Genomic DNA, 25,580 nt, shown 5'->3' with positions numbered 1-25,580 from the left:
TGCTTTATGGAAATGAGGTTGTCATTTTTTGATAATAGCAAAGATACCTAGATATTTCACGTTTAAAAAACTCCAAACAGTAAAATTTGGTTATTCGTCACTACCCTACACTGCTTCAGTTCACTCCAACATCTTCACAGGAGCTCTCCACCTTGGCCTGGAGTCAGAGGAAAGAACAGTGTTGCTGGAATCCATGTAGTTGAGGCTCAGCTTGATTTTACCTTCTTTATGGATGCACCTTAGTGTGTGTGAGTATGGCTGCAAACCAAATTCAAAATGAAGGGGAAAAAGCCAATTTGAGAGCCTTATACTAATGAGAACATGTATTATGAGAGATTCCTGGCAAATTGTATTTTATTTCTAAGATGTCACTTCCCCATGGTAGAAAATTGCATAAGAGCTCTAGGTCTGAAATCTAAGAGTTACCATATATTTTTGGATGAAATGTTCTGAATCCCACTCTGTAGAGTCTATTCAGACCAAAGTTAAGGACCACGTTATTTACCATTTACCACCCAGGCAAGGGAAATCCAGCCTTCTCCTTGGGGCAGCAGATGATGATTTGTTGGTGGACCTGCAATATTTGCCATCCTTTTGACTGGCATGGTTGATCCAGATTATCTAACTAGATGGGGGTGCCCTTTCTTCCTGAACACTCATGTGGGCACTGCTCAAAGCTGCCTGATACCTGCTAGACCAAAGAAAGGAATCAAAAACTCATTCCATCCCTAAAAAACCAACTAGAGTCAAAGTGTAACAGCTTTAGCTATGACATAATAGTAAGATCAGAATTCTTATTGTGCCATAATCTTAGAAAACCAGGTCAATATCTTGATTGCATCACTAGATTCTGGGTCGCGTCTGGTATATGAAGAAAGAACAGTGTAAGTTCAGTGTGCTCAGGGATTGAGCTCTGCCGAAAGCACCAACTGAAAAAGAAATTCTACACACTAAGGACTCTTGGGGAAAGAGAATGTTTCTCCCTTACCTAATAAGCGCTGCTTCTCAGGCATGGATAGAAAACAAATATCACCATTTCCCGTTCCATAAAATGAAGATAATATAGGATGTGGAGGAGGATAAACTGGCTGGGTTGATGTATATACACCCTTAGCATGGTATATAGCTAATAGTAAGTGTTCAAAAAAGGGTAGCTCTTTCTATTTCATTTTTCTCGTTAATGAAATAGAACACAGCAACAACTTATTATGGAAAAAACATTAGGAATAAAGAAGCAAAGTGTATGTAATTCCTTGCTCTATCTTTTGGCATTTTGTTGACTTCAAAATTAGATGAGTCAATATTAACAGATTCCAGAATTATAAAATTTGAGAGTTAAAAGGCACCTTGTTCATCTGCTTACTGGTTTATTGAGTACCTACTATGTATTAGAAACAGAGATGTAAAGATGACTTAGACACTGCCTTGCCCTCCAGGAATATACACTCTAAGAGGAATGACTTGCAAACCATGTTAAAACAAAGAAGAAATACAGTGAGACAGACATGCAAAATGTATTAGGAAAGCATTGATGATGAAGACTTAACTCACTGAAGAGGTGAAGTCCTGGTTGTTAGGGAAAGCTACCTGGAGTCTATAAATGATGATGGTTGATTCAAGTTTTTATCTACAGCTGGTTAGTGAGGTATGGAATTTGTCCAGTGTCATGATAGGATGGGTTCAGGGCTATTGAGAAGGCCTAGTGAGCTGAGGCCGGGAAAGGCCCTACTCAGGAAAGCAAGGAGTAATCCACCCACTTGCAGCTGTTGGCATCTGTAAGGCAGAATTGAAGATCAAGACAAAATAATATCCAAAGGACAGATATTATCTCAAAAAGTATCAGTACTAGGAATTTCAATCTAGTACATAAGGCACAGGAATTGTGGGAAAAAAAATAAATATGAGGTAGTGGTTCTGGGATATTAGTGCACTCACAGCCAGACTCTAGCCGGTGATTGAGGAAACACAACATGAAATTCACCTCCTGGAAAGATCTGAAAAAATTCGAAAGGAAATCCCAGCCCCAGCTAAGAGGGCTGTGGTTTAGCTCAAGCCTTAGAGGGTCACCAGGGTAGACGGCATTGCATGCAGAGGTTGTGGTGTCGGCAGCAGGTTGGAGCCCCTACTAGGTACTGGGCCGACAGTGTAAGAACGCAGAGCAAGTAGGGAAAGCACATACTCTGCAGCTATCTCTGTGTAAGCTGATGCTCTGGGTACACCTAATCTCAGCTCTTGATGGTGGTATGGATTAACCAACTGACCGGTTGCTTTCTACTTCACTTCATTTCCAATAAGACTTAAACTGACAATCAGCATGGCTAAAACCCATAGACCACTCAGATACTGACAGTTTATCCAGAGTTGCTGTTTGAGTTTAGATTGCATCTCCAGCTTGTATGTAATGGAATCAATTTATGTGGGTGTCTCATGTATGATGGAGAGACATGTAATGGGAAATTGGGGCACTTGGCACTTCTAGGGGATAAGGAATTCGTATCTTGAGAAATACGATGGTTATGAATATGCCTTTAAATCTGAGTTCTTAGAGGTCTAGGTCAAGAATACCCAGAAATTAATAGGCCTACATCAGGGCTTGCACACACTGGAAGCATGACTGATTTCTGCTATTCATGAGCACTCTACCACTTGCCATGCATGGTGTGTCACAGCTACTGTGGGACCAATCTGCCTTCCTGCAGTGGACAGACATTCTCCTCTCCCTCAAGGACATGGAAGATCAGAGAATTTGGCTGAGCCACTCATGGGCTGAGGCTCTCACAATGTCACATACAAACATACTTTTATGCACGAAAACTGCATACTTGCTCCTGGAATATGCATGCTGCTGATCATGATTATCAATATTAACACAAACTATTATTTTAGTGACTGCATCTATGGCAGGTGTGATGTTGAGTATTTTATGAATATTATTTCCAGTCTTCGTAACAACCTTATGATTTAGGTAGCACTGCTAGTTATATTTTTTTAATAAATAAACCATGGCTCATAGAGGTTAAACAAATTTTCCTAGAACATAGAACTGGGAAGGGACTAAGGTTTTATTCAAATCTACTTCTATTGGATGCAAAGCCAATGCTATCCCCACCACCATCCTGTGTCTATATACCTTTGTCACAGGGCCTACTGCACTTCCAGGCAATTCCTGTTCTGTACCAAGTTGCCATTTAATGAATTTAAAGACATCCTTCATTTTCTGACATATCTAGCAAAAGGAATCAGAAAAGGGAGGGGGAGGTTAAACAGAAAAAGTCCAGTGGAAATAGCACATAAAAAACCCCTATATGTATTATAAATATATACAGTACTTGTGTGAGTGGAATGTAAACCAAAAATAAAAATTGAGGCCCCCCCCGCCAAACCATCTGAATGGACTCCCTCCTGTCAGTCAGGGCACTCCAAAGTTAACCTGAAGGACAGCTCAGGCCATGACGAGAAGTGGGGGTCAAACATGCCTCCTCATGCCCTCTTCTCTTTTGGAATTCAGGAAAAGCGGACCAGCACTGACATCAACACAGACCTTAAGTATGATGAGAAACATTTACTATCTATTCTTTTTGAAGCCTGCCACCTGGAGGCTTCATCTACATGGTAAAACTTTGGTCTCCACAAACCTCTTTAATGCAGACATTCCTCTCTATTGATAAACACTCTTTCAACCAATTGCCAATCAGAAATTGTTTAAATCCACTCATGACCTGGAAGCCCCTACTTTGAGTTGTCCCGTCCTTCCAGACGGAACCAGTGTAAATCTTACATGTATTCATTGACGTCTCATGTCTGCCTAAAATGTATAAAACCTAAGTGTACCTTGATCACCTTGGTGCATGTCATCAGGACCTCCTGAGGCTGAGTCACGGGGACATTCTTAACCTTGGCAAAATAAACTTTCTAAATTGTTTGAGACCTGTTGAGAGGTGAAGCCAGCAGGGCTTCTGGGTCAGATGGGGACTTGGAGAACTTTTGCGTCTAGCTAAAGGATTGTAAGGGCACCAATAAGCACTCTGTAAATGGACCAATCAGCGCTCTGTAAAATCGACCAATCAGCGCTCTGTAAAACTGACCAATCAGCCGGATATGGGTGGGGCCAAATAAGGGAATAAACGCTGGCCACCTCAGCCAGCCCCGGCAACCCGCTAGGGTCCCCTTCCACCATATGGAAGCTTTGTTCTTTCACTTTAAACAATAAATCTTGCTGCTGCTCATTGTTTGGGTCCGGACTACCTTTATGAGCTGTAACACTAACCGCGAGGGTCTGTGGCTTCACTCCTGAAGTCGGCAAGAGCACGAACCCACCTGAAGGAAGAAACTCAGGACACATCTGAACATCTGAAGGAACAAACTCTGGACACACCATCACTGTAGCACTGACCGGCAGGGTCCGCGGCTTCATTCTTTTTTTGTTTTGTTTTGTTTTTTGAGATGGAGTCTTGCTCTGCCGCCCAGGCTGGAGTGCAGTGGTGCGGTCTCGGCTCACTGCAAGCTCCGCCTCCCAGGTTCACGCCATTCTCCTCCCTCAGCCTCCCGAGTAGCTGGGACTACAGGTGCCTGCCACCACACCCGGCTTATTTTTTGTATTTTTAGTAGAGACGGGGTTTCACCGTGTTAGCCAAGATGGTCTCGATCTCCTGACCTCGTGGTCTGCCCGACTCAGTCTCCCAAGGTGCTGGGATTACAGGCGTGAGCCACAGCACCTGGCCGGCAGCTTCATTCTTGAAGTCAGCGAGACCAAGAACCTCCGGAAGGAGTCAATTCCGAACACACTGTCTCAGATACTTTTAAGTTCACAGCCAATTATACATGCACATACATATTTTATATACACACACTGTCAAAAATTATAAAACTTCAAAAGTACAGGACAATAAAAAGTTGAGGGGCTTAATAAAATTCTATGGTTCTCTGAAAGCAAAGAAAATGCAATTTTTCACAAGAATGGTCTCAGAAGTAGGTCTCCAAGGCAAGGAATCTTGCCCTACCTTGTTCCTTCAATGCCATTGAGCTGTTGGTGTAGAAATGCAGCCACCATGCCTGGAACAATTTACTTCACAAAGGATTCTACAATACGGGGCAAACCACTATGTAAAAGTCAGATGTCTTTTACTTTTTAGAAGTGCCTATCCTATGCCAAGGAGAGGCATAGGATACTATTCCCATTTTTGAAAATGTTCCCTTTTTGATGAAAAATGTTCAAAGCTAGGACAAAGCATTCTTAATTGAAATAATTCAGAAAAAAAATAGCTCTGGATGGTGGGCGTTGAGAAGAAGCTTGAAAACTGCAGAAAAAAAATCCAGAAATATAATTTTAGTATCGTTTTTTCCTGACTTTTTTTTTTCTTTTTGAGACGGAGTTTCTCTCTTGTTGCCCAGGCTGCAGTGCAGTGGCGCGATCCTGGCTCACTGCAACCTCCGCCACCCCCACCTCCCCCTCCACCGCCCAGGGGTCAAGAGATTCTCCTGCCTCAGCCTCCCAAGCAGCTGAGATTACAGGCACGTGCCAACACATCCAGCTAATTTTTGTATTTTTAGTAGAGACAGGGTTTCGCCACGTTGGCTAGCTGACCTTAGGTGGTCCACCCGCCTTGGCCTCCCCAAGTGCTGGGATTACAGGTATGAGCCATCGCGCCCAGCCCTTTCCTGTCCTTTAAAAATCTCTTTGTTGTGTGGCCGAGGCAGCTTTATGGGTTCTTTATGACAAGTAAGGGGGAAACCTGAATGACTGTTTTCCTGATAAAAGCTAGAGCTGAGTGCAGATGCAATCTGTTATCACTCAGGGAGCCAGGGCAGAACGGTATATTCCATTACATGTCTGCAGCTGCGTGGGATGTAATGGTTTCTGGTGTCAGAGGTGAAGAGCTTCAATTTAACGGAGACTTCTTGCTGCAAGATTTGCTACAAGGAGTTTGTGAAGCTTTCGATATGTATATTTCCAAGTATGTAAGACCCAGAAATAGAAAAGCCCCCATTGGAAAAATTCTCACAGATCACAAACAGCCCAGGAAAGCTAATGGCCTGAAAGGTATCCTCCCCATCCACCTTTCTCCCATCCCACCCCCAACACACACACACACACACAAACATCAAATACATACATTTGGAGAAGACAGGAAGTGTATGCTCCAAATATAGAGAGGGCTTGTGCTTATGGTGGGACCTGATTTGATGGACTTCTGTGTTTTCTGTCATTCTGTGAAAGGGATCTTCCTCTTTGACCTCTATCCTGTTAAAAATTTGTGTTTTCCTGCTAAAAAATTTTGTTTTCTAGCTTTTCTGAGGAGACAAATTATACACTTAGCACAGTAAAGATACATACAGCACTTCCTGAGCCACTGAGGACAGGAATTTTTTTTCCTAGAAAATAAGCAAACCTGAGTGTGTGTGTAACTGGATTTTTTTTTCTTCTCTTAGCTGGAAGGTGTCATGTTTAATGAGTGGCTTTAACCGTTTTTTGCACCCAAATCCACACCTTCATGCCTGTACCTTGAGGCCTCCAAGGAAACAATAATATGGCAGAAAATACCAGGATGGCAATAATGTATCAGATCAGGGATAGGATTCTTTTTCTTATGAAGTCAGGTGAATTGGTTCTCTCTGAAAGGAAAGCCTTCAAAATGTGCGAGGGAAATACAAGGGATTTCAGAAAAATCTGTTGAATTTTTAATAATCTTTCAAATCCCTCTGAGCAGGGAACAACGTTACTTTGCATCCACAAGGACAGCAACTGCAATCTTTCCAGGCCCTAAAATGTTATAGTCAGAACCTTCACTCTGGGCCAGAAGGCCCCTGCAAAACTTCCAGAAGAAAAATCAAAAGTAATTTTAAAAACCTTCAGAGTAAACTATAACATCTACATCTCCACACAGACTGAGTTTCTGATCATGAAAACAAACACTGTTCCACTGTTGACTTCATTTTGGAATCATCAGATTGTTATCTTAACAATAAACAGTTTCAACTAAACCATCTCTTATTCAGATTTTTGAAACAGCCAGTGCAAAAAAGGACACACTCTCTCTACACATGACAAATATATCTTTCTTAGACTTTAAAAAGAATTTCTTCAAATTGTTTGCAATTAAATACTGTTCAGAACAATACAAGAAACTCTGACAGGGTTCTAGAAATACTGAAAATCAAAATAGCAAGAGTGAACCTCTTTGATCTAGGGATTCTACAATTAAAGTTTCTTGAACTATACAAGATTTATAAGCACTGTTATCAAACATGGCAACAGATAGAATTTGATCAGAGAAAGCCATACAGATACATCTAGATTTGTAAAATCCAAGGACGAAGGCTTTAATCGGGTGCTGCAGCCATGGAGATGGGAGCTCAGTCTCAAACCCATCTCCCCTGATGGACTAAAACTAGGGATTTATATAGAAAGGAAAGGATGTAACAATGTGTAAGAAAATAGGAGGGGCAAGGAAGCAACAATGATAAATGAGGAGTCAGACTTGAGATGCCTGACCTCGTGAGTTTTAGTTCTTTGGCACTTTTTCTGAGAGACCTGAAGGTTGTTTCCTGAGATAGGAACTCAGATGAAACAAATGTAAGTTTCAAGCTTTAAGACCAGGGGTCAATTTGCAATTAAATATTGTATGTTTATCAAACAAACGAACAAAAACAAACCTATCTATGGCAATGGTCCCCAACCTTTTTGGTGCCAGGGACTAGTTTCATGGAAAACAATTTTTCCATGGTCCAGGGGTGGAGTGGGGGGTTTGTGGTGTGGATGGTTTCAGGATGAAACTGTTCAACCTCAGATCCTCAGGCATTAGATTCTCATAAGGAGCACACAACCTAGATCCCTTGTATGCGCATTTCACAGTAGGATTTGCACTTGTATGAGAATCTAATGCTGCTGCTGATCTGACAGGAGGTGGATTTCAGGTGGTAACACTTGCCCACCCACAGCTCACCACCTCCTTTGTGGCCTGGGTCCTAACAGGTCACCAATCCCTGATCTATAAGATTATTGGGTCAATTTCAAGAAGACACTCCAAGTGTTCAACTTCCAGTGCAGCTCATGGCATCTTCAGAGGGAGCTTTTTCAGGGTCATCACTTTGGAGAGATAAAGGAGTGAGCAAACTGGCTTCTCTGTGTCTGGTGTGTCTTGGACTTTAATAGGGAAGACTAAACTTTTTAGAAACAACTATATCTCTCCTAGCTGCAAATAACCTTGAGAGCTCTCTTGAGAGAAAGCATCTCAGCCTTTCATTGAACATCTCAGATGTTCATTGGAAATGTCAGCAATGTTTTCATGTTTCAGCTATAGGTTTAGTTGTAGTTACACTTAGTTCTACTAGCTTAACATCCATGGTAAAAGTTCTAAGTGGCAAATATTATTTCTCCTTGCCCTTAAGACTGGGTCCCATAGGAGGAGGGTGGACAGGCTTCCAAATTCCTTTCCCATCCTGCACCCTCCTTGGTGCCCCCCTGTATCCCTTCCATCTTGGAGCACTCTTGCTTTGTCTTCTTAGCCCCCAACTTTGCTGGTCAGATGTCCTAAGACCCGCACTTGGCAATCTTGTCTTATCTCTGTACCCACTCCTTGAAAAAATGTATCCCATGGCTCTGCAATTTAGCAGCTCCTAGATTCCCAGCCTCAGATCCCATCCCTACTCTTCTCAACACAACAGTGTGGCTAAGTGGAGGGCCCTGCAGTCATACTGTCTGGGTTCAAAACTCCATCCATCAACTTGCAGACTGTGTGACTTGTACAAGTGATTTAGCCTGTCTATGGGCCTCAGTGTCCTCATCAGTAAAATCGTGAGGCTGATAGTGCTTGAGGTTATTTCGAGGAATGTGTGTGTTAAATGCATGGAAAACACTTGGAATAGCACTGGGCATATCAGATGTGCTCAGGAATGTTAGTGGCTATGGCTGCTACCGCTGCTGCTACAATTTAAGACATCTACCTGAATGTCTTGCACGCACCTTGAAACCAATATTTCTTAATGCAATTGTGAGCCAGGTAGATAATACATTGTGTCATTTAGCCCGCACAACAGCTCTCAAAGTAGTATTCCAGTTATCTGACTGTCTACTGCTTCATAACAAACAACTCCAAACGTGGTGACCTTAAACAAAAACCATTTTATTGGGCACATGAATTCTCTGAGTAGGGAATTCCAACCAGCACAGGGAGGGTGGCTGCTTTTTCACCATGTCTGGGACCTCAGCTAGGGGTGATGCAAGCAGCTGGCAGTTGAAATCAACCAGAAGTTTCTTGATCTACAAGTGTGGCACCCACAGGGGACTACTTAAGAGTTGGGTTTGGCTGAGACTGTTGACCAGGTCACCTACACGTGGCCTCCCCATGTGACTTGAGCTTCTCAGAGCCTGGCAGCTGGGTTCCAGGAGGCAGCATTCTAACAAGACATCTGGAGAGTAAGAGACAGAAGACAGAAGCTGAAAGACCTTTTATGAGCTAGCCTCGAGACAGAGCATTGCTGCTACCATACGTGGTTGGCTAAACCAATCACAAGCCTGCCCAGGTTCAAGGTTAGGGAAGATAGACTTCACCTTTTATTGGGAGGAGTGTCAACAAATGTATGTTCCTTTTAAAAAATTGCTACAGGCAGGTATCATTATGACTATCCCTCAATAATGAAGAAATAGAAGCTTAAATGGATTAATACAGTAACTTAACGAAGGTGACATAGTTAGAAGGTGGACGAATCCAGATGTGAGCTCAAGATTTTATGTTGAGCATGAGTTTATTCTTATTTATTCTGCTAGGCACTTTACACAGTTCCAATATAAGAACCAATGTCTCTGTTCAATTATTAAAAATTCTCAGCTGTTTTCCCTTGAAATATTGCTTATCTTCCAATTCTATTCTCATTTCAAGAATTTACTAATTCTCTTTTTAACTAGATCTCAGTTATGACCTTTTTAAATTTGTTTCAAGAATTTCTAATTACTTATTTTTCATATATACCTGTTTATGTTTCCGTTCTGCTTATTTTTGCTTTATAATTTTTAAAAGTTTTTAAAGTGAGTTTTATTCTTTTATCTCTTTTGGAACTCTCAACTCAACTGGAGAACGTATCAGAATCCTATTAACTAGAAAGCTCTTGTCAAAATGCATCTCCCTTATTTTCCTCCTTCCTATCCTCCCCTACCCAAACAATAGATTTAGGCAGTTACAGATAGACCCCAGACATGTTTATTTTAGGAATGCTTCTGAGGTGATAATGACCCACTGCCCATCCATCTTCCCCACCCTCTTTCTGCTGACCCATCCCTCAATGCACACACTCCACCCAAGTTTGGGAATCATCACTTTAAAACATAAATTTAAAAAGTATCATGAATGGTAGGTCTTGATTGTGTGTGTTTGTTTACTACCAATCCATCCCAATACCAAGCAGCGCCATTTCCAATTATACTGGAAATATGGATTCTTTGGGGTCATATAGAACATACTACCTGAAATTTGGGGAGACCCAGATACAACCACCACCACCTTCATCCTCTTCAAGTAACTAAGCTATTTCAGAAAAATGGAGGAATTGTGATGGAAAAGGAGCGATTTCACAGCCCTAAGCAGGACCAAAATGGGATGGGTGCATGGCAGGTATGTTCTAAGGCTCAAAGTTAAGTCAGCAGAAAACCCAAACGCAGTGTTATTCAACAGAGGCCTTAAGTGATCAAGGAACAACTTGAGGCACTGGGCACCATGGGGAAGAGATTCCAGGAGAACAGGGGAAGGTTGTGGAAGGGGCAGTGGTGGGGGAGGGGGAAGAGTTCCTCCTTAAACAGTTTAACTAATTGGTCATATTGTTACTGGTGGAGGGTGTCCAGGTTCTTCACAACTTGAACAAAGAATTGGGCAAAACGGATAAACAGAACAAGGAAAGAATGAAGCAATATAAGCAAAGATTTATTGAAAATGAAAGTACACCCCACAGGGTGGGAATGGGCAGAGCATAGGGGCTCAAGAGCCCCGTTACAGAATTTTCTGGGGTTTAAATACCCTCTGGAGGTTTCCATGGGTTACTTGGTATATGTATATGAAGAGACTGTAATTGGAAGATTTCATATAAATTGCTTTTGTTTTTTAAAAAATCAAATCAGGACTGAGCACGGTGGCTGACGCCTGTAATCCTAGCACTTTGGGAAGCCTATGTAAATGAATACATACATAGGAATGCCTATGTAAATGTATTCATTTACATAGACATTCCTATGTAAATGAAGAGGATGAAGTAAATTTACAAAGTTATTTACTTGGTGTACGCCCTATGTAAATGGTGAGGATATTTCCTGCCATAGCTGAAGTGTTTCCATTCGATTTAGTTCTAGGAAGTCAGTGTGAATCGGCCTTATGTTCCCTGCCTCCAGATCCTATTCTCCTGCCTCAATATTGTTTCTTGTGGGCAGGAGGGCGGGGTGAGGGGCGGTTCTTACTGCCAATTTATAAGACAAAAAAAAAAGGTTGCCAATCACCTTTTAATGTATACTCTGCATTTTAAAAAAGATCTTTTGTTTTTTTTGGAAGAAAGCAAAAGTCAGACAGGTCTCAAAACCTTACATACCCATCCTGAATAGCATTCTTCAATTGATAGCAAATAACTACTTTTCTAAATTGGACTCAAAATATGACTGGAGATTTTTGCCCTAACTAATATGCAGAGGTGTGCTTCTTTATATAAATCTGATCAATAAAAAGATACACTGATGAAATGTCAACAGGTAATGGTTTTAATCACAAAGAGATTCACCATAAATTTTTTCTAAATAGCAAGTTTCTTTAATAAAGTATGATTTGTTTTTTTTTTGTTTTTTTTTTTTTGAGACAGAGTCTTGCTCTGTTGCCCAGGCTGGAGTGCAGCAGCATAATCTTGGCTCACTGCAAGCTCCACCTCCCGAGTTCATGCTATTCTCCTGCCTTATCCTCCCAAGTAGCTGGGACTACAGGTGCCTGCCACCATGCCTGGTAATTTTTAAATATTTTTTAGTGGAGACAGGGTTTCACTGTGTTAGCCAGGATGGTCTCCATCTCCTGACCTCATGATCTGCCCGCCTCAGCCTCCTAAAGTGCTGGGATTACATGCATGAGCCACCCGCGCCCAGCTGATTTTTTTTTTAAAGACAAGGTCTCACTCTGTCACCCAGGCTGGAGTGCAGCTGTGTGATCTTGGCTCACTGTAGCCTCCACCTCATTGGCTCAAGCAATCCTCCTGCCTCAGCCCCCCAAGTAGCTAGGAGTATAGGTGTGCACCACCACCCCTGGCTGATTTTTTGTATTTTTAGTAGAGACAGGGATTCACCATGTTGCCCAGGCTGGTCTCGAACTCCTGAGCTCAAGCAATCTGCCCTCCTTGGCTTCCCAAAGTGCTAGGATTACAGGTATCGGCCACCATGCCCAGTACTGATTTGATTTTTTTAAAAACAAAAGCAATCTATATGAAATCTTCCAAGAAAACAGTAAATTCACGAAGAACAGTATTCTAATACTTTCTCTTGAATCCATTGTTTAAAAACATTAAGATAATTTATTTTTAGAGTAGTTTTAAGTTTCCAAAACCGTCGAGCAGAAAGCACAGTTCCATATACCCACCTCCCTCACCTTCTCCCCTCCCCACCCCAGGTTTTCCATTAACATCTTGCACTGCTGCACTACGTTTGTCACAACTGATGAACCAGTGCCAAAACATTATTACTAACAAAAGTCCATAGTTTGCAATAAGGTTGTTCTTTGAGCTGTACACTCTCTGGGTTTTGACACAGGCATAATGACATGTATCCACTATCACAATATCACACAGAATAGTTTCACCTCCCTAAAAATCTCTGTGCGCCACCTATTCACCCCTCCCTCTCTCCCACTGAACCCCTGGCAACCATTAATATTTTTTACTGTAGCTACAGTTTTGCCTTTTCTAGAATGTCATATAGATGGAATCATATTTACTGTAGCCTTTTCAGACTCGCTTCTTTCACTCAGCAATATGCATTGAAGTTTCCTCCACACCTTTTCATAGCTTGACAGCTCATTTTGTGTCCAGAATTGGTGGGCTCTTGGTCTCGCTGACTTCAAGAGTGAAGCCGCGGCCCCTCCCCGTGAGTGTTACAGTACTTAAAGGCGGCAGGTCCGGAGTTTTATTCCTTCAGATGTTCAGATGTGTCCAGAGTTTCTTTCTTCTGGTGGGTCCGTTGTTTCGCTGACTTCAGGAGTAAAGCTGCAGACCTTCGAGGTGAGTGTTACAACTCATAAAGGCAGCACGGACCCAAAGACGGAGCAACAGCAAGATTTACCACGAAGCAAAACAACAAACCTTCCACAACACCGAAGGGGACTCAAGTGGCCCACCACTGCTGGCTGCGGCAGCCTGCTTTTATACCCTTATCTGACCCCACCCACATCCTGCTGATTGGTCCATTTTACAGAGTGCTGATTGATCCACTTTACAGAGAGCTGATTGGCCCATTTTACAGAGAGCAGATTGGTCCATTTTGACAGGGTGCTGATTGGTGTGTTTACAAAACTTGAGCTAGACACAGAGTGCTGATTGGTGCATTTACAATCCTTTAGCTAGCCACAAAAGTTCTCCAAGTCTCCACTAGATTAGCTAGACACAGAGCACTGATTGGTGCCTTTACAAACCTTGAGCTAGACACAGAGTGCTGATTAGTGCCTTTACAATCCTTTAGCTAGACACAAAAGTTCTCCAAGTCCCTACCTGACTCAGGAGCCCAGCTGGCTTGCCTAGTGGATCCCACACCGGGGCCTCGTCTGGCACCGCACGCCCGCACTCCTCAGCCCTTAGGTGGTCAGTGGGAACTGGGCTCCCCGGAGCAGGGGGCGTGTCCATCGGGGAGGCTCGGGCCTTGCTGGAGCCCACGGGGGAAGAGGTGGGAAGGGGAGGCTCGGGCGTGGCGGGCTGCAGGTCCCCATCCCTGCCTGGGGGGAGGCGGCTGAGGCCCTGCCAGAATTCGAGTGCAGCGTGGGCGAGCCGGCAGTGCTGGGGGACCTGGTGTACCCTCCGCAGCTGCTGGCCCAGGTGCTAAGCCTTTCACTGCCTGGTGCGGCACCAGCGGGCACTCTGAGTTCCAGGCGCGGAGCCCGTGCCCACCTGGAACTCACGCTGGCCTGCAATCGCTGGCGCAGCCCCGGTTCCCGCCCACGCCTCTCCCTCCACACCACCCCGCAAGCAGAGGGAGCTGGCTGTGGCCTCGGCCAGCCCAGAGAGGGGCCCCCACAGTGCAGTGGCGGGCTGAAGGGCTCCTTGACAATGGCCAGAGATGGCCAGAGTGGACGCTGAAGCCGAGGAGGCGCCCAGGGCGAGCAAGGGCTGCTAGCACGTTGTCACCTCTGTTTCTTTTTATAGCTGAATAATATTCCATTGTATAGATGGACCACAGTTTATTTATCTGTTCACCTACTGATGGACATATTGGTTGCTTCCAAGTTTTGGCAATTGTGAATAAAGCTACTATAAACATTTGTGTGCCTGTAAGTTTTCAATTCATTTGGGTAAATACCAAGGAGAATGATTGCTGGCTCGTATGGTAAGATTGTATTCAGCTTTTTAAGAAACTACCAGATGGCCCATTTTTTAAGCCTGTCTTTTAGACTTTCTAATGTAGAAGACATTTTTTACAATTCCCGTCCATATACGAAAAAGAAATCAAAATAGAGAACAGAATCAAATAGATCACCACACATTGCCCGTTGAAGAGTAAAAAAGAATAACTGCAACATCTGTTCTTTCTCAACAAAGGAGTTGGTGAAATGGCAACATTGTGATGATGAGAACACAGCTGGGATAGCTCTTCCCCAAAAACGGCCCCAATGCCCCACACCTCCCATACTGAGTAGTCCCCTTCCACCTTGAATCTGGGATAGCTTTGGGACCACTTTCACCAACAGAAAGTAGCAGAAGTGATGTTGTGACAATCCCAGGCCTAAGCCTCAAGATGATCTGGCAATTTGTTTAGTACTTTGGAGAAACTTGATCTGCCATGTGAGAAGTCTGGCTATTATGACAGAGAGGCCATATGGAGACGGAGAGTGAGAGGGAAAGGGAGGAGGAGAGGGAGAGACCCTAAGTTCACAGAAAGAGAAAGAGAGGGCTATTTGTCTTAGTATCCCAGCTGAGCCCAGTTGAGCCCATTTTCCTGCCATCCCTGCCAAGGCAAGGACATGCCAGTGAACGTTCTTGAATGTTCCAGTGCATCAGTCCCCAGTTGCCTACAATGTTAGCAAATAGTACATGGAGCAGGAGAATCATTCACTTGGGCCCAGTCAACCTAAAGAACTGCTGAGATAATAAGACAGACGCTTTAAGCTACTAAAATTTGGGCTAGTTTACTATTCACCAATGGATAACAGAAACAATCATCTGCACTGCTTTTCCTTCATTTCTTTATTTCCCTGTATTTGCTAATTTCTCAAGTAGTTATAAAATTTTGTGGTTGAAGTAAATGTAATTCAAAAGAAAACTTGCTTATTTTTATTTATTTTATTTTTTGAGACGGAGTCTTGCTCTGTTGCCCAGGCTGGAGTGCAGTGGCACGATCTTGGCTCACTGCAAGCTCCGCCTCCCGGGTTCACGCCATTCTCTTGCCTCAGCTTCCCTAGTAGCTGGGACTACAAGCGCCCGCCACCGTGCCCAGCTAATTTTTTGTGTTTTTTTTAGTAGAGAAGGGGTTTCACCTTGTTAGCCAGGATGGTCTTGATCTCCTGACCTCGTGATCTGCCCACTTTGGCCTCCCAGAGTGCTGAGATTACAGGCGTGAGCCACCGCGCCCGGCCGCTTATTATTATTTTTAAATTTTATTTTAAAATTTGTGGTGGTGGCTGTCTCCAGTGATTTCTATCCACTCTTGTTTTTGGGCCCCCAAAGCCTTCCCAGCAGTGTATGCTGCCGCAGTCACGGGTTGCCACGTAACTGTTCGTAGCTAAACGGATTCCCTTCACTCCCTCTGTTGCACTTGGGAGAGCAACATGAGTTGTGAAGGTGGCCAATTTATGTTAACTCTCAGCTGTATGCTAATTATTGGCCAAAACATTCCCACAGATGGCCATAGGAAACATAAATAAGAATGCCTAGATAGCTCTGATCATGGCATGGTAAGTAAATATTGCAGTGGGGAGCAAGGTTAGTAAATACGGCAATGGGGAAAGTTACAGTGAGCACTGTACAAACTAAAAATCCATAATAGTATACAATTAAAAAAAATTAACTATACCTTTGAGAAAACATAATTGTCATAGGAAAAAGCACTATATCTAAATCTAATTTTTTTCCCAAAAGCTAGCTGTAACACATTAATTTCACTCCATATATAACGGACATTGTACCTCTCTCAGTTATTCGCTTTCTGGCTGTTTACTAATTTATCCAACCAACATTTTGTAAGTTCTTTACATGTGCCAAGCATGGACTGTGCTAGAAATAAATGAGAGAGAGAATTTCAGAATACCTGAAGCAATTTACAGTTTAGTGAGGTAGACAGACAAGTGATAAGAAATCAAAATGCAGTTGAAATATTGTAGTAAGATGGAGCAAAATAAAAAATAAAGGGTACTCTATGAGAGAAAGGCAGTGTGAGAGGCCAAGGGAAATTTCCTGGCATGAAAAGATTCAGATTGAAGCCACGTTGTGAGAGATCTGAGGCCAGGCCTACCGTGCTCTGGGCTTCCGTGCACAGCCTCTGCTGGGTTCACCAGCCAGGGCAAATATTAATTGAGCATTGTTTGCAGGTCTCTGGCCTGGGTTCTCAGTGAGTCAGCACTCTGTTCACTCAACAAGGGTGAATCCCCCACTCACAACATGGGATTTCCCACCCAGCGGAAGCTCATGCAGTGGCTCAGGAAGAATTGCACTAGTCAGACTGTTCAAACCACAGTTTTTCTAATTTTAGTTTTGCATTTTGACGTAGAAGAGACTCATGTAGTCACCTTGTTTTGCACAGATCTCCACCCCTGCCGGGACATCTCTCCTGTACTGAGCAAGTCAATAAACCTTTCTTCCCCTCGGTTCCCAAATGCAGCTCCTTATCATAGCCCTGTTGTACCTTTTGCTTTTACTTTCAATGGTTGAGTCTTGAGATAAGGTAGCAGCATTGCAGTAGTTTTCCTATTACTCAAACAAGTATTTCCTTTCCTCCTCAGTGGGCCTTTCTCATGCCTTTTTTTCATTTATCAGATTTTAGAATGTTAATGATACCATGGGTTCCACACCACCCCTTCCAAGGAAGGTCACCCCTTCCGCATGAGGTCATCACCATGAAGAAGAGAAACAAGAGTGCTCAATTTCACTACAAAAGTATTGGGTACAGCTTCTTCATGAAGTCCTACCTTGGCCTCTTGGTATCCCAAAAGACAGTTTCTTTTTTTGAGAGTCTCGCTCTGCCACCCAGTCTGGAGTGCAGTGGCACAGTCTCAGCTCACTGCAACCTCTGCCTCTCCGGCTCAAGCAATTCTCATGCCTCAGTCTCCTGAGTAGCTGGGATTACAGGCGTACACCACCATACCCAGCTAATTTTTTTTCATTTTTAGTAGAGATGGGGTTTCACCATGTTGGCCAGGCTGCTCTCAAACTCCTGGCCTCAAGTGATCTGCCTACCTCAACCTCCCAAAGTGCTGGGACAACAAGCTTGAGACAGTTTCTTCTAGAGACTAATCTCCTAGGATTATTTTCCACCAGGATGAAACTCAAAATAATGTAGTCCAAAAGTCAAAAAATGATGGCCAGCAGGACAAATTTGACAGGCAGATAGATTTCATTTGGCATTCACAATGTTTTCAAATATTTTGAGTAAGTTACCCACGTATGAAATCTAGGAGATTTCACATAAAAATCTGAAAGTCTAGCTTCTTCTAAAACAGCAGACAATGGGACATAATGCAGCCCCCATTCCAACTGCGAATCAGCTATCACCGAGTGACAGCCATGCTTGGATACGTGAGCACATGGTCTCCATCTCCCCTTAGCGCCCACCCAGCGAACTGCACTCTGCACTCCGAGCCCTTGTAGGTAATCAATTTTCCATCCCTAGACTAGTTCAATTCCCTCACTCGACAGAAAAAGCAACTGAGACCCAGGGCTGGGAGCAGTGGCTCATGCCTATAATCCTAGCACTTTGGGAGGTCAAGGAGGGCTGATTGCCTGAGCTCAGGAGTTCAAGACCAGCCTGGGCAACACGGTGAAACCCCATCTCTACTAAAACACAAAAAAATTAGCTGGGCATGGCGGCCTGCGCCTGTAATCCCAGCTACTCGGGAGGCCGAGGCAGAATTGCTTGAACCCAGGTGGCAGAGGTTGCAGTGAGTCTCGATTGCGCCACTGCACTCCAGCCTGGGCGACAGACTGAGACTCGATCTCAAAAAAAAAAAAAAAAAAAGAAAAGGAAAGGAAAGAAACTGACTGAGACCCAGAAATACCCTAAGAGTTCCCAGGGCTGAGAGTTTATTATTTGTACAACCAAAACCAGATCTTGAACAAACACGGGTCTCTTTGCAGCACTTTCTACTTCCAGGTGCTATCTTTCTCTCTTCTTCACATCTATGACTAACTGCTCACCATGGTGAACTGCTTCAGGCTCCTGTCCCAGCAAGGAGGATAGAATGAACAGCATCAAGCTCTACACAAACAGTAATCAGGACTTAAGTCTTAACATTTTGATTTTCAGAGGTTTAATTATTTTGACTTGGCTATATATTTTTTCTACCCAATATCCCTTTTCTGTGTCACATTGTAATCGGTAGATAAATACACAGGTGAGAAAGCAACAGGCAGATGTTTTCCTGGTCATTGTATGTCTGTGTCCTGTAAGAAGGTGTGGACTTCCTCCTCACAATGACTTCTAGTTACCTTGATGGGGAGAGTCCACTTGAAATATTATGTCAATATCACAGATTGATTTTATAACCCAGATGCAGTAGATTTTCATTTTACCCTTGGTCCTGGTGGAACATGGTTAGCAAACATTATTTTACATTGTACACTGATAATCATGAACTTCATTCCAATAAAACCTCCTGTCAGCTCTTATAGAATAGGCACTTTTCTAGGTGGTGAGATGAAGCTTTATAAATTACTCCCTCTCACTAGCCTGGAACAGTAGTAGAATTCCAAAAGATAGCCTTCTCTCTTATCTTAATATGCTGGTGCACTGTTCTTCATCTTACTTGTACCTCAGGAAGCTAATTAACAGAAAAAAAAATTGTCTCTTTTATTTTTAATGAATAAGAGGCACATCTCAGCAAAAGTGTGAAAACTTTCAATTGGCTCGAACATTTTATAACCTTTTTCTTCCCCTAAGAGGTGCCCAGGACCTCACAATGAGGTGCATTGTGAGCCTCATGCCAAGGTTAATTTGGCACTTCTGTCACAAAGAGCATGTGCAGACTCTGACAGGCTTTCAGGGAAGCCACGTCCCCCATGTGCTCTTCTGGTTTCCTCATTGGTGTTCAGGAAGAGGAGGCTGGGCTCTTCCCGGGGAGTGGAGTGCTATGACAGATGAGACTTTCATGCAAGAAAATAAATCCTGCACTTTGATGTACTGCTTTAAACTTAAAGACCTCTTTGGACCCGAAATTGTAAGGTAAGGAGTGCTCAGCCACAAGTCTTGAACTTTGAAACTGTGAGTGTAATTTGAGGACGCTCCTTAAAACTCTTTGTTGTTTAATATGAAACTCTAACATGCTGCCTAACCTCTTGCCTTTAGAAATAACAGCTCACTGTCAAACGTGCACGCACAGCTCTGACTTAAAAGGAAAAAACTCACCACTGTTTAAAAAATAAAAAGTCTTCCATAATGAAACGGTCATGTAGATTTGTTGTACTTTTACACATGTGTGGAAGTGTCCAGAATAGACTGGGTTTTCTCTCTGCTCTCTGTAAATCAGTATGCTTAAAAATGGGATCGAATTATCCTTGCCAGTTGAAAGGGGGGCTGGGTGCAGGTCCAATCCCATAGAGAGAAAACACCAGTGCAACTGTAACCAAATGGCAGTCCCGATCTGCAGGACTTTATCCTGAATGTCGCTTCCTGCTTGCTTAGGCATGGGAGGGGATTAAACTCCGCTGCTACAACTTCATTGGCACTGCTCTGTAAGATGTGAAAAATCTGTTGGGATCAGGTGTTAGTGTGTACAGTCCAGTTTCCTGTGATTGCGGCAAATTAAATTGGAAAGTTGAAAGTAATTATAGTACAGACTAGGAGCCAAGGATTTATCAGACATAAAAGGAGGTAGAACAAGTTCAACAATATAGAAGGCAATTATATGTCTAATGTTGTTAACAAAATCCGATCTTCCTGTAGAAATGTACAGGAACTTTTAATATTTTTGTTCAAGTCTGATCTGCCTCCAGAGGTAGAATACTCGATGCTTTTAGCTAGCTCATTGATCTGTTCCTAAGAGGGCATCACTGTATAATATTTCTCTCTCATTGGGGAAAATAAGATGTTGAGTCTTCTTTTTGTGCCCTAGAGAACTTAAAAGAGAAGACGTAGATGATAATCAAACTGCATCTATTTTCTTAAATCTTTGTCCACATGTTCCTACTCTCCTCTTTTGCCTTTATCAGATATACAGGGACTAGGTTAATTGTTACTTCCCCTGAGATCTCCAAACCCTCACTGGACCCTTTTCACAGAGAGCACCAATCTGCGTCCATATCTCCCTCCACAAAAAGCAAATCATATTCTTGCTCCATATCCTTTCTCATCCTTGATAGGGGCTTATATTTCCATGTAAGTCCCCAGGGCATATTCCCATGACACGGGTTCTCTCCTACCTACATATTGAGTAGGTGAACCCCAAAGGACATCCTACCTAAAATCTGAGGGTGCAGCAGTAGTGGAGTCTTGGCCTGAAAACTCTCTCCTCCAGACATTTTCCTTTCCATAACTAAGCTGCTTCATCTGACTTTAGGTATTCTCATTGCTTTATGCTTTGAGCCACATGACTGATTAGCTGTGCACCGATTAGGGTAGGTGCTCATTCACTCTAAGAATTAGAATGTTGAAGCTACCTTTGTCCTGGAGGGAAGAAAATTTCCCCAACAGGCATGCCATAAACATTGTGGGGGTCTCTGGAACTGAGAGTGGCTCTCTGAGGATTTTTCTCTTTCTCCTGTCACTCTGTTTCTTGCTAATCTTGGCACACATTTTAAAAATGGCTCTAGCCGAAAGGTGAAGGTTCCTAAGGAAGGGAAGCTGGGGCTGTTTACTTCATGCAGCCAGGACACCCAGGATGTAGGTGTGAAGGATAGCAGTGGGCTTGGATTAGCATTCCAGTGTGCCATTGCCTTACTGAAAGAGTTATTTTTAACTTGACAACATTTCTCCACATCTGCATCCGAATACTATGTATGTGAGGATAAATATTTAAGCAATGTGTTAGTTTCATTAACCAGACACGACATCAGAGCCATTCTCGGCAATTTCTTTTCTTGTTTTAATAAAATGAAAAGGAATAATAGGGGGGAAACTAAAATATGTTACTGTGTCAATTTAGAAAAAAAATCACCAGAAAAAAATTTCAAGATTTCTCTGTTTCTTTTACTAAAGATGACACTTTCTTTATTGAAAGATTCACTCAGGTTCTGGTGGTTTTCATCTTTGACAGTCTGGGGCCTTTCCCTCGTGGCCGCACTCAGACCCTGATTTCTCAGCATAGGAATGCCTGCGGGACAGTCCCCAAAAGGTAGACAAAGGCACTGGAATTATAAACTTGAGGAATAAGATTATTCCTCTTCATTGGTCTTACTGCTATTCCTATTCATTGGTGTATGCTAAGAATTTTTCCTATTCATTGGTCTATGCTAAGAACCAAATCCTGATGAAACCACACCATTACAGAGCTCACATTTAAAGAATATGTCATTTGTCTGTAGAGCTAATAGTTTTCTTTATTTTTATTAGTTTTACTTTTCATTTTTTATTGAATGAATGAAAGGCTGAAGAAATAGCTGAAATTAACTATTATGATTTCATGTCCCATTTGAAGAATATTTCATTGTAGAAATTTTCACTAAGATTAGGTGGGAATGCAACTCTACGTGAATGAACATGAAAAGATGCAATTAGACCATTTTATTTTAAACCCTAAGACAGTGAGGAATATGATATTTAAAGATAATAATTCTGGCCTGGTGCGGTGGCTCACGCCTGTAATCCTAGCACTCTGGGAGGCCAAGGTGGGCAGATCATCTGAGGTCAGGAGTTGGAGACCAGCCTGGCCAACATGGTGAAACCCTGTCTCTACTAAAAATACAAAATTTAGCTGGGCATGTGGTGCATGCCTGTAATTCCAACTACTCGGGAGGCTGAGGCAGGAGAACTGCTTGAACCCAGGAGGTGGAGGTTGCCGTGAGCCGAGATCACACCACTGCACTCCAGCCTGGGAGACAGAGCGTCTCTGTCTCAGAAAAAAAAGAAAAAAAGAAAAAAAAAGAGTAAAAGAGTTAATAATTCTGGGCCTGGCTCAGTGGCCCACACCTGTAATTCCAGGACTTTGGGAGGCCAAGGCAGACAGATCACAGGACAGGAAATGATCATCCTGTCTAACGTGGCAAAACCTCATCTTTACTAAAAATACAAAAATTAGCTGGGTGTGGTGGTGCGTGGCTGTAGTCCCAGCTACTCGGGAGGCTGAGGCAGGAGAATTGCTTGAACCAGGGAGGCAGAGGTTGCAGTGAGCCGAGATTGCGCCACTGCACTCCAGCATGGTGACAGAGTGAGACTCTGTCTCAAAAAAAAAAAAAAAAAAAAGAGTTAATAGTTCTGACTGCTTCCATCTATAGACAAGAAAAAAACGAATGTATATATTCTGTCTTATCAAATGTGGCAAAATCATGTAAGGTGTAACTTACTACCTTTATGCCTGGTGTCAACACTTAGAGGACTCACAAAGAGTTTATTGGCAATTTCTAGGAGCTTTTTGCAATTCTTATGCACCTGCCCTCTCAGATGGCCACAAATGTAGGCCATGAGCAGAGCCAAGCAGTACTCACAGCCCTAGAATCACACTGATTTTTAAATAATAGTAAAATAGGTCAAAGGGAAATAACATTGGGAAACCTCTAAGGATGGAGTAAGAAAATAAGAACATGAGAATATTAAACACATGTGATATTCTTGAATTGATTCTGTAGAGATGCCAGAGGATGGAGAAGTCAAGCCATTTCCTTGAGAATCAATCAGCACAAAACGCTTGGAATAAAATGCGTGGATAGCATCCCAGCTTCATTTGTCAGTGCTCAGTTCAAGCAGGAGGTTGTCCCCGACTGGGGTCTTTGAACCACTCTAAAAGGAACTTATGCATATGCTTAAATTGCCTTAAATTGGCAATATTCTAAAATAGATTATTAAAGGAATGGCTTGTAAGACATCCAAAAGAGATGCCAATGGATCCTAGCATTCAGAACAGATTCACTAAAAAGGAAATAATCAATATAGTCATATTGTTTTGTTCTTGTGTTACTAGCCTGTAGATGGATAGCATGTTATTTAGTCGAAAGTAATTTCATCAAAGCAAATTGGTCAACGTGATAAATTGGTTGCAAATAATTATTTCCCATCATTATATATTCAAGTATGGGTGATCAAACATGGGACAGCTTTATAACACTGTATCTTTAAATATTGTTTAACAGTTTTCAGAACTTTTATTTTTGTCATTATGTATAATGAATTCATCTTCAAGTAATTACTTTGTATTGTGAAAAGTTTGAACAACTAAGGAATTGCTTAGAGGATAAGCTAAGGATTTTTTAAATTTTATTTAGTTATTTATTTTATTTTAAGTTCTGGGATACATGTGCAGAACGTGCAGGTTTGTTACATAGGAATACATGTGCCATGGTGGTTTGCTGCACCTATCAACCCATCATCTAGGTTTTAAGCCCTGCATGCGTTAGGTGTTTGTCCTAATGCTCTCCCTCCCCTTGTCCCCACCCCGTGACAGGCCCCAGTGTGTGATGTTCCCTTCCCTGTGTCCATGTGTTCTCATTGTTCAACTCCCACTTATGAGTGAGAACATGTGGTGTTTGGTTTTCTGTTCCTGTGTTAGTTTGCTGAGAATGTTGGTTTCTAGCCACATCCATGTCCCTGCAAAGGACATGAACCCATTCTTTTTTATGGCTGCATAGTATTCCATGGTATATGTGCCACATTTTCTTTATCCAGTCTATCATTGATGGGCATTTGGGTTGGTTCCACGTCTTTGCTATTGTGAACAGTGCTGCAATAAACATACGTGTGCATGTGTCTTTATAGTAGAATGATTTATAATCCTTTGGGTATATACCCAGTAATGGGATTGCTGGGTCAAATGGTATTTCTGGTTCTAGATCTTTGAGGAATTGCCACACTGTCTTCCACAATGGTTGAACTAATTTACACTCCCACCAACAGTGTAAAAGGGACAAACTAAGGATTTAATAATAGAAGAAAATTATTTGAAATTGATAGAGTGGTTGAACTATAATTGTGACTATAATTGAGACCTATGTATTATTTTAGGCTTTTAATTCATTATTAAATTTAATTGTATTTATTTATTTAATTATTTAATTGTATTTATTTATTTATTTAGAGACAGGGTCTTGCTCTGTTTCCCAGGCTGAAGAGCAGTGGCCCAGTCATAGCCCACTATAACCTGAAATTCCTAGATTCAAGGGATCCTCTTGCCTCAGCCTCCAAAGTAGCTGGGAATAAAAGTATGCACCACCACACCAAGTTAATTTTTGTATTTTTTGTAGACAGGAGGCCATGCTATGTTGCCGGTCTTGAACTCCTGACCTCAACTGTTCCTCCTGCCTCAGCCTCTCAGTGTTGGGATTACAGGTGTGATCACGACCATCCTATTTTAGGATTTTAAAATAACATGTATTTTACTGGGAAATAATGAATGCAAACCAGAAAACCAATTTTAAACATAGTCCTATTCAAGAAGGGCTAGCCAATGATTGCACATTAGTGTGTGGTAGGCTTCCATATTGGAAGACATATGGTCTTTTAACTACCATACGGTAATTGGAAACTATCATAAATTTAAAGCAATCCATCAACTGTTGGACATTTGCATTATTTTAATTAATCGCTGAACAGTTAGATTGTTTCAATTATTCTACATTATAAGCAATGCCTAATAGGAATAACCAGCTGGAAAATAATTAGAAATAAAAAATCAAACTCTTGAGGAAAAGCAATACACGCACAAAATACATAGGGTGCAAAATGGGTGGCAATTCAGACCAACTTTGAAAAAATACCTATCAGCATTATTCCCTTTTAACTAGACCATTGTTTTGAAGAAATTATCTTTTTAACCAAATTGCTTTTTGTCAAATTGCTTTTAGGCAAATTGAATTTGGGCAAATTAACGGGAAACAATAGTTCAAGGAAATGCAATAGACAAAATACACTTGAACTTCAGTGGGGCATTTTTGTAAATCCTTCATGGTATCATGGGAGACAAGATGAAGAAATACGGGCCTAGCTAATGCAATTAGGCAGATTAATAACTAGTTGAATGAACTTACGTAGAGGGTGCTTATAAGCAACTCGGGGGAGGGGATGTCTGGTG

General features: G+C 42.2%; 1 protein-coding gene across 1 annotated transcript in view; it reads left to right on the top strand.

The window, feature by feature from the left end:
* The first annotated feature begins 19,423 nt into the window (after window positions 1-19,423).
* Window positions 19,424-25,580, top strand: part of STARD13 (StAR related lipid transfer domain containing 13) — a 572,996-nt gene continuing 566,839 nt past the window's right edge. The window contains exon 1 of the mRNA XM_055360572.2: window positions 19,424-19,588. The gene's annotated coding sequence lies outside the window, so the exon portion shown is untranslated. The remainder of the gene's footprint in view (window positions 19,589-25,580) is intronic.

This window comes from Gorilla gorilla, chromosome 14, assembly GCF_029281585.2.
Source record: "Gorilla gorilla gorilla isolate KB3781 chromosome 14, NHGRI_mGorGor1-v2.1_pri, whole genome shotgun sequence".
Lineage (NCBI taxonomy): Eukaryota > Metazoa > Chordata > Mammalia > Primates > Hominidae > Gorilla > Gorilla gorilla.
The sequence above is the reverse complement of the archived record's forward strand: the minus strand, read 5'-3'. Positions and strand labels throughout refer to the sequence as shown.